Source organism: Erythrolamprus reginae, chromosome 2, assembly GCF_031021105.1.
Source record: "Erythrolamprus reginae isolate rEryReg1 chromosome 2, rEryReg1.hap1, whole genome shotgun sequence".
NCBI lineage: Eukaryota > Metazoa > Chordata > Lepidosauria > Squamata > Dipsadidae > Erythrolamprus > Erythrolamprus reginae.
The window spans coordinates 195802616-195817795 of NC_091951.1; the positions used below are offsets into that span (position 1 = coordinate 195802616).

Here is a 15180-nt window from a genome sequence, read left to right on the forward strand (position 1 = left end):
GGCAATGGCAAAAATGGCCTCCCCCATCCCCCACCTCAGAGGCCCTCTGGAGGCCTCAAACAGCCAATTTCCCAACCTCTTGTGGGCCTCGTATGCTTATTTTTCATCCTCTCCAAGCTCCAGAGGCTTCTCTGAAGCCTGGGGAAGGCAAAAATGCCCTCCTCCATCCCCCCAGAGACTCTCCAGAAGCCGAAAATGCCCTCCCAGAGCCTCCGGGTGAGCCAAAAATCAGCTGGCTGACACACGTGCATATTGGAACTGAGCTAGGGTAACGGCTTGGGTGCCAGCAGATATGGCTCCGTGTGCCACCTGTGCCATAGGTTTGCCATCACTGCCCTAGGGACTCGGGGCAGCTCACAACAAAAATAAACAGGAATCAATATAAAAACGTTTCAATTTAAAATAATTACAGCCATCCATACATTCATGGGCCGACCTGTTAACAGATTAACAGAGTTGGAAGGGACTTTTGAAGGTCATCTAGCCCAGTGGTTTTCAACCTTTTTTGAGCCACGGCACATTTTTTACATTTACAAAACCATGGGGCACATTGAGGGGAGGGGGGCGGCTAAAAAAAGTTTGGACAAAAAAAATTCTCTCTTCCTTTCGCTCTATTTCTCTCTCCCTCTTTCTCTCCCTCTTTTTTTCTCTCTCCATCCCTTTCTTTCTCTCTTCCTTCTTTCCTCTTTTTTGCTCTTTCTCCCTCCCTCCCTCTATGTCTTTCTTTCTCCCACCTTCCCTCCCTCTCTCTCTCTCTCTTTCTTTCTCTCTCTTGCTCTCTCTCTTGCTTTCTTTCTCTCTTGTTCTCTTTCTCTCTCTCTTTCTTTCCTTCTCTCTCTTGCTTGCTTTCTCTCTTGTTTTCTTTCTCTCTCTCTTGCTCTTTCTTTCTTTCTCTCTCTTTCTCTTGTTTTCTTTCTCTCTCTGAGCTTCGCGGCACACCTGACCATGTCTCGCGGCACACTAGTGTGCCACGGCACACTGGTTGAAAAACACTGATCTAGCCCAACCCCCTGCCCAAGCAGTAGGATCAAATTCACAATCTCCTTGATGATTCTACACAGATCTTCTCTTTCTGTTTTTGGGGGAATGACTTGACTTTTCCTCTCAGGAGCTCCGTTTTTACACTCACAACCTTCAACTTGGGAGGTTACTATGGTGAGGGAGTGAGGTAGGGGCTTCTGCGACTAGGGAAAACTTGAACTTGGGTCTCCACGGTCCTTTTCGACATTGGAAGTGGTGTATACAAACACACACACTACCCTGGCTGTTCCATTTCCCCCTCCTGTTCTTTATTATTGTCCTACTGTTTGTACTGGATTGCCTTTTTGTTCCCAACATGGTGTGTGTTGAACCCTTAGAGCGCTGCTTCTCAAATTGTGGGGTGCCCCCCCCCCCAGGAGGGTGCAGAGTGATGCCAGGGGGAGTGTGTGACTCCAGAGAATGTGCTTTTTTTGCAGCAGCAGGGAATAGGGGAGGTTTTTCAGCAAACAATAACACAGAGAGCAGGAGATATAAAGTGCAGATAGCAAGACACCATGGAAAAATATTTAACAGGAATGAAAAGAAAGGAGGAAAGAGAGACGGAGATAATGAGACAAATGTGAGTCTCTCAAAAGCTAAGATGAGGAAATATGATGAGGAAGCATATGTAGCGCTTGGTTTCATTGTGGTAGACGAGGAAAGACCAGTATATTTACTGTCTTTAAAAATGTTGGCAGCCAACGGGATGAAGCCAAATAAATTAAGGCAGCACTTAAACACTTTACACCCCAATAGTGCTGATAAACCGCTTGAGCTTCTTCAGCAAAAACATGCTGAATATTGCAAATAATCCCTGGCAGATAGTTGAGACACAAAATATTTACGTCTTCAGGGGGAGGGGGGCATAATACAAAATGAGAAGCAATGCCTTAGAGCAACCTGCAAAACAGGGTTGTTTGATTATAAGGAGGGCATTGAGCAACACCGGGCCACAAAATGGCAGTAGACTTTTTTTTTAACCTTCCAAATCACAATGCTGCCTGCTTTGCTGTGGGATAGCATGTGGTGGAGCTCCCTCGTTGTGGTTTACATCTCCAAACCCTGGAAACGTGGTTTATTCAAACAGCTATGGTTAAACATAGCGTAGAACAATGATGGCTAACCTTTTTGCCGTTGCGTGCCAAAATTGGGTGGAGTACAGGGGCCCCCACGTTTGGTGCATTCTCATACCCATAATTCAATACATCTTCCCTGTGCATGCACTCACGACCTCTGCATTCCCCCACTTTTAGCATGCGATGGCACAATGGGGTGGGGGGTTTTTTGCCTCCAGACGCTTTATAGGAGCCTCGGGAAGGCAAAAACAGTCTTCCCTCACAGCCCTGGAGGCCCTGCAGAGGCCAGAAACACCCTCCCAGAGGCTCTGCACAAGCCCTGTACTGACCTCAAAATGGGCAGTGGAAACTCCTGGGAGGGAAGGGAGGTGTGGTCAGCTGGGCAATACACATGTGCTGGAGCCGATCTACAGCAATGGCTCCCATCCTGGCAAATATGGCTCCGCTTGTCACCATTACAGGCATAGAACATGCATGGACTAATACACTCAACAAGCTGTGCAATAACAATTATCCAGTCCTAAACATTGGCTGACTGTGCAAGGAATCATCATATGTGAGAACCAGTTTAGTGTTGCGGTTCAAGGATCAGGCTAGACATCTCGAGACCGTGAGTTCCACTCTCACCTTGGGCACGAAGCCAGTGGGATGATCCTGAGCCAATCATTCTCTCTCAGATCTAGCAAACAAGGGAATGGCAAACCAAGATTTGGAAACGTTGCCCAGAAAATTACAGAAACCTGTCCAGGCAGTCACCAAGAGTCCACACTGACGCCAGCCACAAAAATAATTAAGAATAATAGAACTGTAGTTTGTTCTAAACAGAAAGCTTCTATGGTTTGTCTGTTGCACACTATAGCAAAGAGACCCAGTTTTATGTAGTGGTGAAAGCTTCATGTTAAACAATCTGAGTTCCAGTTTTGCCAAGACTTTGGGCCAGTCTGTTACATTGCTGGTGTCTACTGACCTACAATATCTTTGCAATCACATGGTGTTTTTTTTAAGTGTTTCTATTTTCCCTAACTAATAATAACGCAGCCCAATAAACATAAATTCAGGAGCATGAGCTTCAATTTTTAACTGAATTAATGGTGCTACATCTCTGATTCAGCTGGAGGCTTTCTTCCTTATCTGATAGAAGGATCTACAATTTGCAGAGTTGATTTGCAGGAGTTTATCGGGGAAATTCAGCAAGCTCGTAAGGCGGGGCGTCAAACTCAAGGTCATCTCATGGGGTGCTTAGCTCTGGTCCACAGAGCTGTCCTAGAACAGCAAAGGACCGGCCCATAGTGCCTCTCCCAGTGAAAATGCAGCCCTCCCGAGCTCCGTTTTCACTGGCAGAGGGTTGCAGGAGGCCATCGGAGCTAAAAACAGAGCTCCTGAGCCCGTTTTTTTGCTGGCAGAGCACTTGGGCCATCACATACATCCCTGACATAAATGATGTCAGGCTGGCCACACCCTCCACCTGAGGTCAAACACAAACCTGATGCATCCCTCAATGAAATCGAGTTACCTTCGTGTAAGGTAGAAACATAGAAGATTGATGGCAGAAAAAGACCTCCTGGTCCATCTAGTCTGCCCTTATACTATTTCCTGTATTTTATCTTAGGATGGATATATGTTTATCCCAGGCATGTTTAAATTCAGTTACTGTGGATTTACCAACCGTGTCTGCTGGAAGTTTGTTCCAAGCATCTACTACTCTATCAGTAAAATAATATTTTCTCATGTTGCTTCTGTTCTTATTTATTTATTATTTATTTATTTATTTATTTATTTATTTATTTATTTATTTATTTATTTATTTATTTATATGCTGCCCCTCTCCGTAGACTCGGGGCGGCTCACAACAATAACAAAGACAATGTAAGAACAAATCTAATAATTTAAAAAACACTAAAAACCACATTATTAAAAGCAAGCGTACACACAAACATACCATGTATAAACTGCATAGGCCCGGGGGATATGTCTCAGTTCCCCCATGCCTGACGGCAGAGATGGGTCTTAAGAACTTTACGAAAGGCAAGGGGGGTGGGGGGAAGTTCTGATCTCTGGGGGGAGCTGGTTCCAGAGGGTCGGGGCCGCCACAGAGAAAGCTCTTCTCCTGGGTCCTGCCAAATGACATTGTTTAGTCGACGGGACCCGGAGGAGGCCAACTCTGTGGGACCTAACCAGTCGCTGGGATTCGTGCGGCAGAAGGCGGTCCCGGAGATATTCTGGTCCGATCCCCTAACTAACCTCAGATTGTTCCCCCTTGTTCTTGTATTCACTTTCCTATTAAAAACACTTCCCTCCTGAACCGTATTTACTAAGAGGTCAATGTGCCACTACTTACAAAGCTGATTCAGTGGAAAGACTATTTAAAGAAGGAATCACTGGAGACTGGACTACTAATGAAGGAAATGCAAATGATAAATAGTAAATGAACTTAGAATGTATGTGCCCCTAAAAGGTATGCCAACTGAAATGTGACATGTGATTAAGCAAATCTAAAATAATGGGAATTCAATGCAGCTCCGGTGTTGACATCTAAGGCTTAGATTGCACAACATATAATGCATGGTGTGATTCGGTATACTGTGACTTCCTCAACTGAAGGCTAGGTTAAGATGCAGTTATACAGAAGCATCATTGTTACCAATGGTTATTTGCTAATGAATTTAACTTAGGAGTCAACTTACAATCTGTCAGGGATTGTAAAAATCAGAAAGAGAAGCAGTTACAAAATGGACTTGCCCCGGCACGTTATGTTCACTTCCTTAACGCAGGAAATAAATTACCTTCCATCAAATTCAGAGTCGTTATAATCCCCGTTTCGATCAACAGGGCGGTTTGCAAACCTTATTAAGTTTTGATTGTCAAGTTGAAACTAGAGTCACGTGAGCACATAAAGAAGCCACCCAACCGAACCAGTCCTGCTATGAAGTGCCACCACCTTGCAAGTCAAATCACCCGTTGAAATGATGTGATGCCAGCCACAAATCACGGGATTCAGTGATCCCGTGCAGCCCTAAACCCGACTGATCAGTAAGGTAAATACTCAAGCATCAGGTTTCATCACAAAATGAGAGCTGCCGTTTGGTCCTATTTCATGCCAGGTTCTTACCGTCATGAATGAGATGGGACGGGTAGATTAGACAATTATGGCAAGGTTGGCTCCGACGCTGATAAAATCTTGGCTGTCAGCTGTACTCAGCTGCTTGAAGGAAGTGGGCAAAGAAAGATGTACCTGCTGCCTTCTAAGCATTGGGATTTTGCCTCTTTGAACTTGTATTCCTTACATGGCTTTACATGTTTGGTTTTTTAAATTATTATTTCAAGGGCAGCACTTTCTATTGTCAAAGGCTCGTACGTTATCGGTTTCATTATAAACTAGATCAGTGATGGTGAACTTTTTTTCCTCAGGTTCTGAAAGAGCGTGAGTGCACGCTGTATGACATATGCGCAAATGCCCACACCCATAATTCAATGCCTGCATAGGGGAAAAACAGCTCCCCCCACCCCTTGGAAGCCCTCTGGAGGACCGAAATGGCCTATTTCCCAACTTTCGTAAACTCCTTAAAACCCACCTCTGCTGTCAGGCATGGGTGAATTGAGACATCTCCCCCAGGCCTATATAATTTATGTATGGTATGTTTGTGTGTATGTCTTGTTTTTAAATAAGGGGTTTTTAGATATTTTTAAATGTTAGATTTGTTATTGTACATTGTTTTTATTATTGCTGTGAGCCGCCCTGAGTGTATGGAGAGGGGCGGCATTCAAATCTAATTAATAATAATAATAATAATAATAATAATAATAGTAGTAGTAGTAGTAGTAGTAGTAATAATAATAATAACAACAACAACAACAACAACTTCTGGTGGGCCCACTATGCTTCCCTGGAGCCAGGGGAGGGTAAAAACACTCTCCCCCTCCTCCCAGAGGGTCTCTGGAAGCCAAAACTGCCCTTTTAGAGCCTCTGTGCAAGCCAAAAATCATCTAGCCAGCATACGTATGCACATTGGAGCTGAGCTAGAGCAGTGTTTCCCAACCGGTGTGCCGCGGCACACTGGTGTGCTGCGAGACATGGTCAGGTGTGCCGCGAAGAAAAAAGCTCAGCTTCTGGTCTCGCAACTTTTTGCGAAGATCAAAAAGTTGTGAGACCGGAACCTGAGCTTCATTATTTGTGCCTTCCAAGTTTTCTGGCAGCTGCAGCGCCCCGCCCGGCTGGAGCTTTCCTGGCGACGGCAGCAGATGAGCTTTGGGGCCTGGTGGGAGGGCGGCGGCAGCGGGAGGGCGGCGCACAGCGGGAGAGTGATGGCGGCGGCAGCGGCAGTGGGCAGTAGCCGTGGGGCAGCGCCAGGGTGGTCAGCTGTGAGGGAAAGACATTGAGGGAGGGAAGGAGGGAGAGAGGAGGGCAAAAAAGAGAGGAAGGAAGGGAGAAACAAAGAGAGATGGAGAGAGAGGGGGAAAGAAAGAGGAAGGAAGGGAGAGAGAGAAAGAGGGAGAGAGAGAAATAGAGCAAAAGGGAGGAAGAGAGATATTTTTTTGTCCAAACTTTTTTTTGCCCCACCCCCACCGCTCAATGTTCCCCAGGATTTTGCATGGTGAATAATGTGCCGCGGCTCAAAAAAGATTGGGAAACACTGAGCTAGAGCAACAGCTCACGTGCCAGCAGATATGGCTCCGTGTGCCACCTTTGGCACCTATGCCATAGGTTCGCCATCACTGAACTAGATTATAACCTTTCCTGATCCCTTGTTCTGGCATACCCTATACACTAAGCCATATAGCATGGCTTACAAATCACAGTGACTGACTTTGTAAAAAACACTAAGCTGATACCAAAACAAGCTACAGTATATTATTGATTCTCCCAGTGTATTGGTGGTAAGTAAATATAAATAGCCTAAGAATATTTAGCAGCCTGAGTGATCTAACAAAAGAAACATGAAGACATATCAAATCCAGCGGTTCTCCTACTGCCTGGACCTGGATCTCAAGAGAAGGAGGAAGAAATTATTTTCCATCAGCTTCTGCCTGATTTTTTACTGGAGATGCCCAAGAATTTAAATTTCAGACGTTTCTCATGCGACACAGATGCTCCCATTAGAACTGTGGTCCTTCCCCTGGCATGGTTTCCAAATATAGCATTTCCCTGGTCCCTATTCAGCTTGATTCTCTTTCCCTTTATCTCCTGTAGTATGATAAGTTACTATGAGATGCGGGCTTAGTCATTCTTTGAGAGCAGCCCCAGCTATAACTTTTCTACTAAGTGCCAAATCCTTATCACTAGAATGCCAGACTCTTGCATAAGGTTCAGCCTTGGCATAAAAGCAGCAGTTCATTATATAAGACCTACAGTATTAATTTCCAAGGAGGAAAAAAAGTGGGGGGAGATATGTTTACAATATCATCAAGTGTTGTAACGTAAAAGCAATATTTATTTTTTTAAAGGAGATCAAAACTAGTAGAATCTTACTGCATATCTAAAGGAAGCTTCTGAAATATTCAAGGAACTAGACCTGAGAATTAAAATATGAATGAAATAATTTGATTGGTAATCATTTAGAGAAGAGCCAGGAGATAAGGTTTATACCTATTATAAATCATTGGGAAAAAATCATAGTACTATATTTTTTGGAGTATAAGATGCACTTTAGTTTTTGGAGAGGAAAATGGGGGGGGGGGGGGAAATCTGCCCACCAGGTATTCATCTGGCTAGCATCCTTAGTCTGGTCAGCTTCAGCACATTATTTTATTCCCTGGTTAGGACTTTAAAAAAACCTTATTCCGAGTGAGCAACAATGGAAAAAAGCCTGCAAAGACTTATGGCTGGAAAAAAATCTTTGGAGAGAATATCAATGCAAAAGCCTGCAAGCTGGGAAGATCGTTAACACTTCGTTAGGTCTGGAAAAATTATTGTTCGGAGCAAGTAGCAATGAAAAAAAGCCTGCAAGCCAGTGCAAGCTGGTAAGATTGTTAGCGCCTTGGTAGGGCTGGGGAAAAAAAGTTTAGTAAAAGCTATATTAAGAGTATCAGACACACCCAAATTTTCAGCTTCTTTTAGGGAGGAAAAAAGTGCATCTTATACTCCAAAAAACAGTAATATGCTATACAAACTTCTAAACTAAGTCCAACAAACTGCTGACTTATGAGCCCAGCTATCAGACCTGACCAGTAAACATTTGTCTGAATAGACAGCAGTAAAGAAATGCTTTATTACTAACTAGCAACTCAGACCTGGTGGCTCTGGGCTAGAAGTCCAAGTGATGATCATGAAGATCCCAGGTTTCACTTATTATCCCAGGTAAAGCTGGGAGAAATACATTTCATGAAACCTTTTCTGATTGTTGTTGTCAACTAAGACTGGCAAGATTGAGCTGGCACTCAAAGCCTCTGATACAAAGGTGTGTTGCTTCTTTGTCAAGCAGGAGCACTCCAATCACATTAACATTGGTAGATTGTTAGCAAAAAAAACCCCTGCTGTAAAGATAAGCAAGTATACAATGGAAATGCCAGTGCGTTCATAGCAAGAAAATTCGGGCTGAACCACCTGATGGAAATATCAACAGTAGATTGCTGGGGCTGTAGGTCCTAAGCACCCAATGGTGGGTGGATTTAAGTGGAGAGAACTGAGGGTTTTGAAACATCAAATCTATTCAAGTTCTGAAAGTTTGGGGATGCCAGCGGTAATTTTTATCAAATTACAGTGGTACCTCTACTTACGAACTTAATTCATTCTGTGATCAGGTTCTTAAGTAGAAAAGTTTATAAGAAGAAGCAATTTTTTCCATAGGAATCAATGTAAAAGCAAATAATGTGTGTGATTGGGGAAACCATAGGGAGGGTGGAGGCCCTCTTTCCTCCCAGGAGATTCCTAGAGAGGCCCCATGAAGGCTTCTCTCTTCCTTTTCTGGTTACAGTTTCAGAGGCTCAGGTTTGTAAGTGGAAAATGGTTCTTGAGAAGAGGCAAAAAAAATCTTGAACACCTGGTTCTTATCTAGAAAAGTTCGTAAGTAGAGGCATTCTTAGGTAGAGGTACCACTATAATTTTGTTTAACAAAGAATCTGGTGAATCTTTAATTACACAAGGGGTTCACAAATTCCCTCCAATTCAGCCTGGCTGTGATGGGAATACATAACCATGTTTAAAATCAACCTAGCTAGGGTACTAGGATTGTGCAAAATCTTCAGAAAAAAAGCAACCTACCACTACATTTTGAGTTAAGGGCAGCTCCTCTTTCAAGCTTGAAATGCCTACCAGAAAATTGAAAAACAACTTGTTTTGAACTCCACCAACTTTTTATTCTCATAGCAGGGGATTTCGAGGAATGTTGAAAATGTTGTGTATGTGGACTATCTACTTTTAGTAAACACAAATAAAAATGTTTCTGTAGTATCTTTAAATGTTGTAGGCTGTCCAAAATGTTAGGGAGTTACCGTATCTTTTGGAGTATAAGACACACCTTAGTTTTTTAGGAGGAAAATAGGGGTGGGGGAATCTGCCTACCAGGTATTCATCTGTCTAGCGTCCTTAGTCTGGTCAGCATCAGCACATTATTTGATCCCCTGGTTAGGGCTTAAAAACTTTTTTGGAGGGAGTAGGAATGAAAACAAGCCTGCAAAGACTTAGGGCTCAAAAAAAAAATCTTTGGCAGGAGTAGGAAGCCGAGAAGATTGTTAGCACCTCATTAGGGCTGGGGGAGAAAAAAGCTTAGTAAAAGCTACATTGAGAGATGAACCGAAATTTTCAGCCTCTTTTAGGGAGGGAAAAGATGTGTTTTATACTCCTCAAAATACAGTAAGCAGTCTTCTCAATTCAATAAAACAAATTGATGCACATAATTTACTTATTGGCACCAAAAATGTGAGTACACGCGCCTCATCTGCGCATGGTCAAAACCTTCCTTGCATTTGGTTGGCCCACAGACGCTGCTTGAAAACATGACAGCATAGCTAGAGGTATAACAAGCAGGAAGAGGGAGATTGTGATCCCGCTATATAGAGCGCTGGTGAGACCACATTTGGAATACTGTGTTCAGTTCTGGAGACCTCACCTACAAAAAGATATTGACAAAATTGAATGGGTCCAAAGACGGGCTACAAGAATGGTGGAAGATCTTAAGCATAAAACATATCTGGAAAGACTTAATGAACTCAATCTGTATAGTCTGGAGGACAGAAGGAGGGACATGATCGAAACATTTAAATATGTCAAAGGATTAAATAAGGTTCAGGAGGGAAGTGTTTTTAATAGGAAAGTGAACACAAGAACAAGGGGACACAATCTGAAGTTAGTTGGGGGAAAGATCAAAAGCAACATGAGAAAATATTATTTTACTGAAAGAGTAGTAGATCCTTGAAACAAACTTCCAGCAGAGGTGGTTGGTAAATCCACAGTAACTGAATTTAAACATGCCTGGGATAAACATAGATCCATCCTAAGATAAAATACAAAAAATAGTATAATGGCAGACTAGATGGATCATGAGGTCTTTTTCTGCTGTCAGTCTTCTATGTTTCTATGTCAAAGACTGTCATCGCCATCAGCGCTGGTGAGCTGAGCTGTTATTTAACTCAGCTGAGGCATGGCAATCCACTCCGACAAATGAATTGTCTAAACCAGTGTTTCCCAACCTTGGCAACTTGAAGATATTTGGACTTCAACGAATGCTGGCTGGGGAATTCTGGGAGTTGAAGTCCAGATATCTTCAAGTTGCCAAGGTTGGGAAACAATGGTCTAAGCTAAGAAACAAATGAATATAGGACAGGGAATGGAGGAGGTTGGAGGGCGGGGCCAATCAGAGGTGTCATTTTCTGGTTTTCTGAAGTGGTCAAAATGCCCACTATTGGTTCACCCAAACCGACTGAATACCACTTCTGGGTACATCCATGTTAGGTACAAGTTCTAATCTGAAGGAACATGGATTGTACCTCCTGGTCAGGTTTCTCCTTAGCTGACCTTTAAGGAGCTTCAAAAACGAAAGGAAGCTCCTGTCAGTAATTACTCAGGTGGGAATGTAAACACTCTATGCAATTCCTGGACCACCATTATTACTTGCTGCTAGGACTTTTCCTTCTAGGGCAGGGGTAGGCAAAGTTGGCTCTTCTATGACATGTGGACTTCAACTCCCAGAATTCCTAAGCTGATTGGCTCAGGAATTCTGGGAGTTGACGTCCACAAGTCATAGAACAGCCAACTTTGCCTATCCCTGTTCTAGGGCAGTGATGGCGAACCTACAGCATGGGTGCCACAGGTGCCACATGGAGCCATATCTGCCTGCACGTGCGTACCAGTCAGCTGATTTTTGGCTCGCATAGAAGCTCTGGGAGGGCATTTTCAGCTTCCTGGGGATGGGGAAGGGCATTTTTGTCCTCTCAGGGCTCCAGGGAAGCCTCTGGAGCCTGAGGAGGGTGAAAACCGGGCCTAGCAGGCCCACCAGAAGTTCTGGCCTCCAGAGGGGCTCCGGGGGGGGAGGGGAGGCGAGTCTACGAAGAGGGGCGGCATACAAATCTAATAAATAAAATAAAAAATAAAAAAATAAAAAAATAAAATAAAATAAAATAAAATATAAAATATAAAATATAAAATATAAAATATAAAATATAAAATAATATAAAATATAAAATATAAAATATAAAATATAAAATATAAAATATAAAATATAAAATATAAAATATAAAATATAAAATATAAAATATAAAATATAAAATATAAAATATAAAATATAAAATATAAAATATAAAATATAAAATATAAAATATAAAATATAAAATATAAAATATAAATAAAAAAAATTCGCCCTTCCCAGGTATTGAATTATGGATCTGGACACTCACACAGGCATGATCGTGTGTGCGCACACGCTTTTGGCTCCCAAGGGAAAAAGATTCACCATCACTTATCTAGGGAGTATTGGGTCATTTGTACTCTTGAGAAAAAAGATCAGTAGTTGTAGGGGACATTGGTGTCCTCTGGAATTCTCTATGGACATCACATAGCTCTTCTTCATAGGACTGAAGAAACATTCAGAACTGCTGTCTAAAGGTACCTTGTTTTCCTTTTCCTTTCCCTGTCCCATCTGTTTCTTTGTGTGTGTTTCCCCCCACCCTTCCTTGTGTATTTTCAGAAACTGTTTATTATTATAGAAGCTGCTCTGGGAGCTTTCCAGATTAAAACCAGGGCACGGTTCCAACCAAACATGACACAGACAGGGATGAAGGTCTAGACCTCTAAGGGTTCTTGAACTACTCCAATGCAGGTAAAACTGTTGGGCATTTGCCCCTGGAGAGCTACTGATTGTCCAGCCTTGTTATAGATGCAATTGATAACATCAACTTTAGAAACCCTATCTTAAGGGACCTAAAAGAAGAAGACCAAGTGTGAATGGGCCATTTCTCATCTGATGAACAAATTCTTTGTTGTCAACTCTCTATATTTGAAAGCAATTTAAAAGATTTAGAAATAAATTTGCAAAGACCTGGGTGACAAAAAGAGAAATGGTGGCAATATTGGATACATTATGTAACATTTATTTAAAGGAGTTTAAAGGAGTTCATAAAGAATATGAATACAGTGATCCCCCGTTTATTGCGTCCCCGACCATTGCGAACAGGGTACTTCGCGATTTTTCAACCCGGAAGTCAAAATACCATCTACGCATGCGTGCCCGTTTTTTCTATGGACACGCATGCGTTGATGGCAACCGGGAGATCAGCTGCTGGGCGGCTTCCCTGGGTCTTCCCCCTCTTGCTGGCGTCAGCGAGGAGTTTCCCCACCGCCCACGCAAACTCCTCGCTGCCGCTCGCCCGCCCTTCGCCTGCCCACGCCGTTCGCTCCCCCTCTTGCTGGCGGGAGGGCGAGAAGCCCTCCCCAGCACCCGCTCGCCCGCCCTTCGCCGCTCGCCCGCCCTTCGCCCTGGCCGCTTCTTCCCAGCGGAGAAATTCCAGCCCCCACCTGGTCCCGCCCGATCCTCCTCCCTGAGGCAGCTCGCCCTCCCATGGCCGCTTCCTCCACCCTCCATTGCAAGCCCTCGCCACCGCAGCCAACGCGCGCTGCGATCTTCAAGCCCGGCTCCTTTCGGCCCAGCGCGTTGGCTGCAGCGGTGGCGACATTGCTGCCGGCTTGGCTTCGCTCGCCGCTGCAGCCAATGCGCGCTACGATCTTCCGGACCAGCCAGGCTCAGCGGATCAAGCCCGGCTCCTCTCGGCCCAGCATCCCGGGCCAAGCAGCGGCGAGCGAAGCCAAGCAGGCGCGCCGTTTTCCGCTGACTCCTAAAGCGGGGAAGTTCGCCCGGAGTCAGCGTAGAATGGCGCAACTGTTTTAAAACGATCGGAGCTTTCCAATGAGTCCCGAAGACAAACGGCAAACTTCTGCGTTTGTCTTCGGGACTCATTGGAAAGCCGCGCGGGTGTTTTAAAACATCCCCGCCGACATGGGGGGCTTGCTAGCACCCCCCCAAACCCGGGTTGGGGGTTCGGGGGGGTGCTAGCGAGCCCCCCATGTCAGCGGCGACATTTTAAAACAGCCGCCCTGCCCCCCAATCTTCGGCTCCTCGCTAGCGCTGCGGAAGTTAAAAACACCATCTGCACATGCGCAGATGGTGTTTTTACTTCCGCAGCGCTACTTCGCGAAAACCCGCTCGTTGCGGGGGGTCCTGGAACGGAACCCTCGCAACGAGCGGGGGATCACTGTATTAGAAAATGGAGAAAATGTATGTAACATTTTGATATATTCTGGATTATTGTTCTCTTTTTTTTCTTTCTTTATTCTACTTTAAATTAGGTTAGTCTTTCTTTTGATTTTAACTATAACTTAATTGTTGGACTATGAATTTATCATATAAGATGTTTTTAGATGTATACAGTTAGATATTGATGTACGTGTGTATTTTCAGATATGATTGATTATGATGATATACGTTTTTCCATTTATGTATGTTTTAAGGTGCAGAAAAAAATAAAAAAAACTTATAACCCTCCCCCAAAACCCCCCCAAATTCTTTGCTTTTCCACCAACTTTTTTTTGTTTTTATCTTATTTTTCTTTTCTTTTTAACTTTTTCACACAGTTGAAAAAGCACATTAGAAGCACAACATGATACAAACAAACAAACAAACAAACAAACAAACCCTAAAGCCATCTCGAATTTAGGGACAAAACCAGCCATTTTAACCCAATTATTCAGATGAAAAGGAGGACAGGTTCTTGAATTTCCCAGACCAAGGGAAGGGATACTGTTGGAGACAACTTTTTTCCCCTTAGCGAGTACAACAGCCGCACCAAAGGCCAAATAATGAGTCAAGCAAGAACCCAAACTTACCTGTAAGAGAGACTATAATTGCATTGGGCTGCCTGTGGCTTGCAGAGAATGGGTGTACGTGCTATCCCCAGCCAGTGGTGCAATCAATCCAATCTCTTCCTTTTAAAGGCTGGCCTCCTTTCTTCCAGAGAGTGAAAGGTGGGGGAGGCTCAAAGACACAGAGGGTCCTGAAGAAGCTTCAGGTTTCACAAAGAGAAGGGAGAAGAAGGCCACGCCTGAGAAGCTGTTTCTTTTCAAATTGATCGTGTGGGAGGGGTAACCTCCCTGAAAGTCACCTTTGCTAACCAAGAACTGAGTTTATCAGCTGTAAACTGTATGTATAATCCTTAGTTGGAGCTCAGCTCAGGTGAGTTAAATGCTTTTCTTTGCTCAGAGAGAAAGATATATATACAGAATGCAAAAACCAAACTAGGGGACCAAACATTTATGAAATGCAAAAGCCACAGCAACCATGTGCACTTAGCTTTACAATGAATGTAGCATAAGAACAAAATAGCTCATATGCTCCAAGTATATCCATATGTAATATATGGCACCAACTTTCTAGCTATCTATTCCAGGATAAGTTCTGCAGTGAGAATGAAATCCAAAGATTGTATTGGTTACATGCATAGGCTGTGCTATGCCATGATTAATTTAATCATGGTTTTGTTGTACAAGCCACAGTAGGATGGATACATGCCAGGGGTGGGTTGTTCCACTTACTTTCTCCACCGGTTTGCATCATGACGTTTCATGCACGTGTATGAACTCCGCTCATGCGCACTTGTGCAT

At 43.7% G+C, this 15180-nt stretch overlaps 1 protein-coding gene across 1 annotated transcript in view; it reads right to left on the minus strand.

Annotated features, from left to right (window-relative positions):
- The window catches only part of RAPGEF3 (Rap guanine nucleotide exchange factor 3), a 108372-nt gene extending 93709 nt beyond the window's left edge, over positions 1-14663 (minus strand). The window contains exon 1 of the mRNA XM_070741018.1: positions 14407-14663. The gene's annotated coding sequence lies outside the window, so the exon portion shown is untranslated. The remainder of the gene's footprint in view (positions 1-14406) is intronic.
- Between the last annotated feature and the right edge of the window lie 517 nt (positions 14664-15180).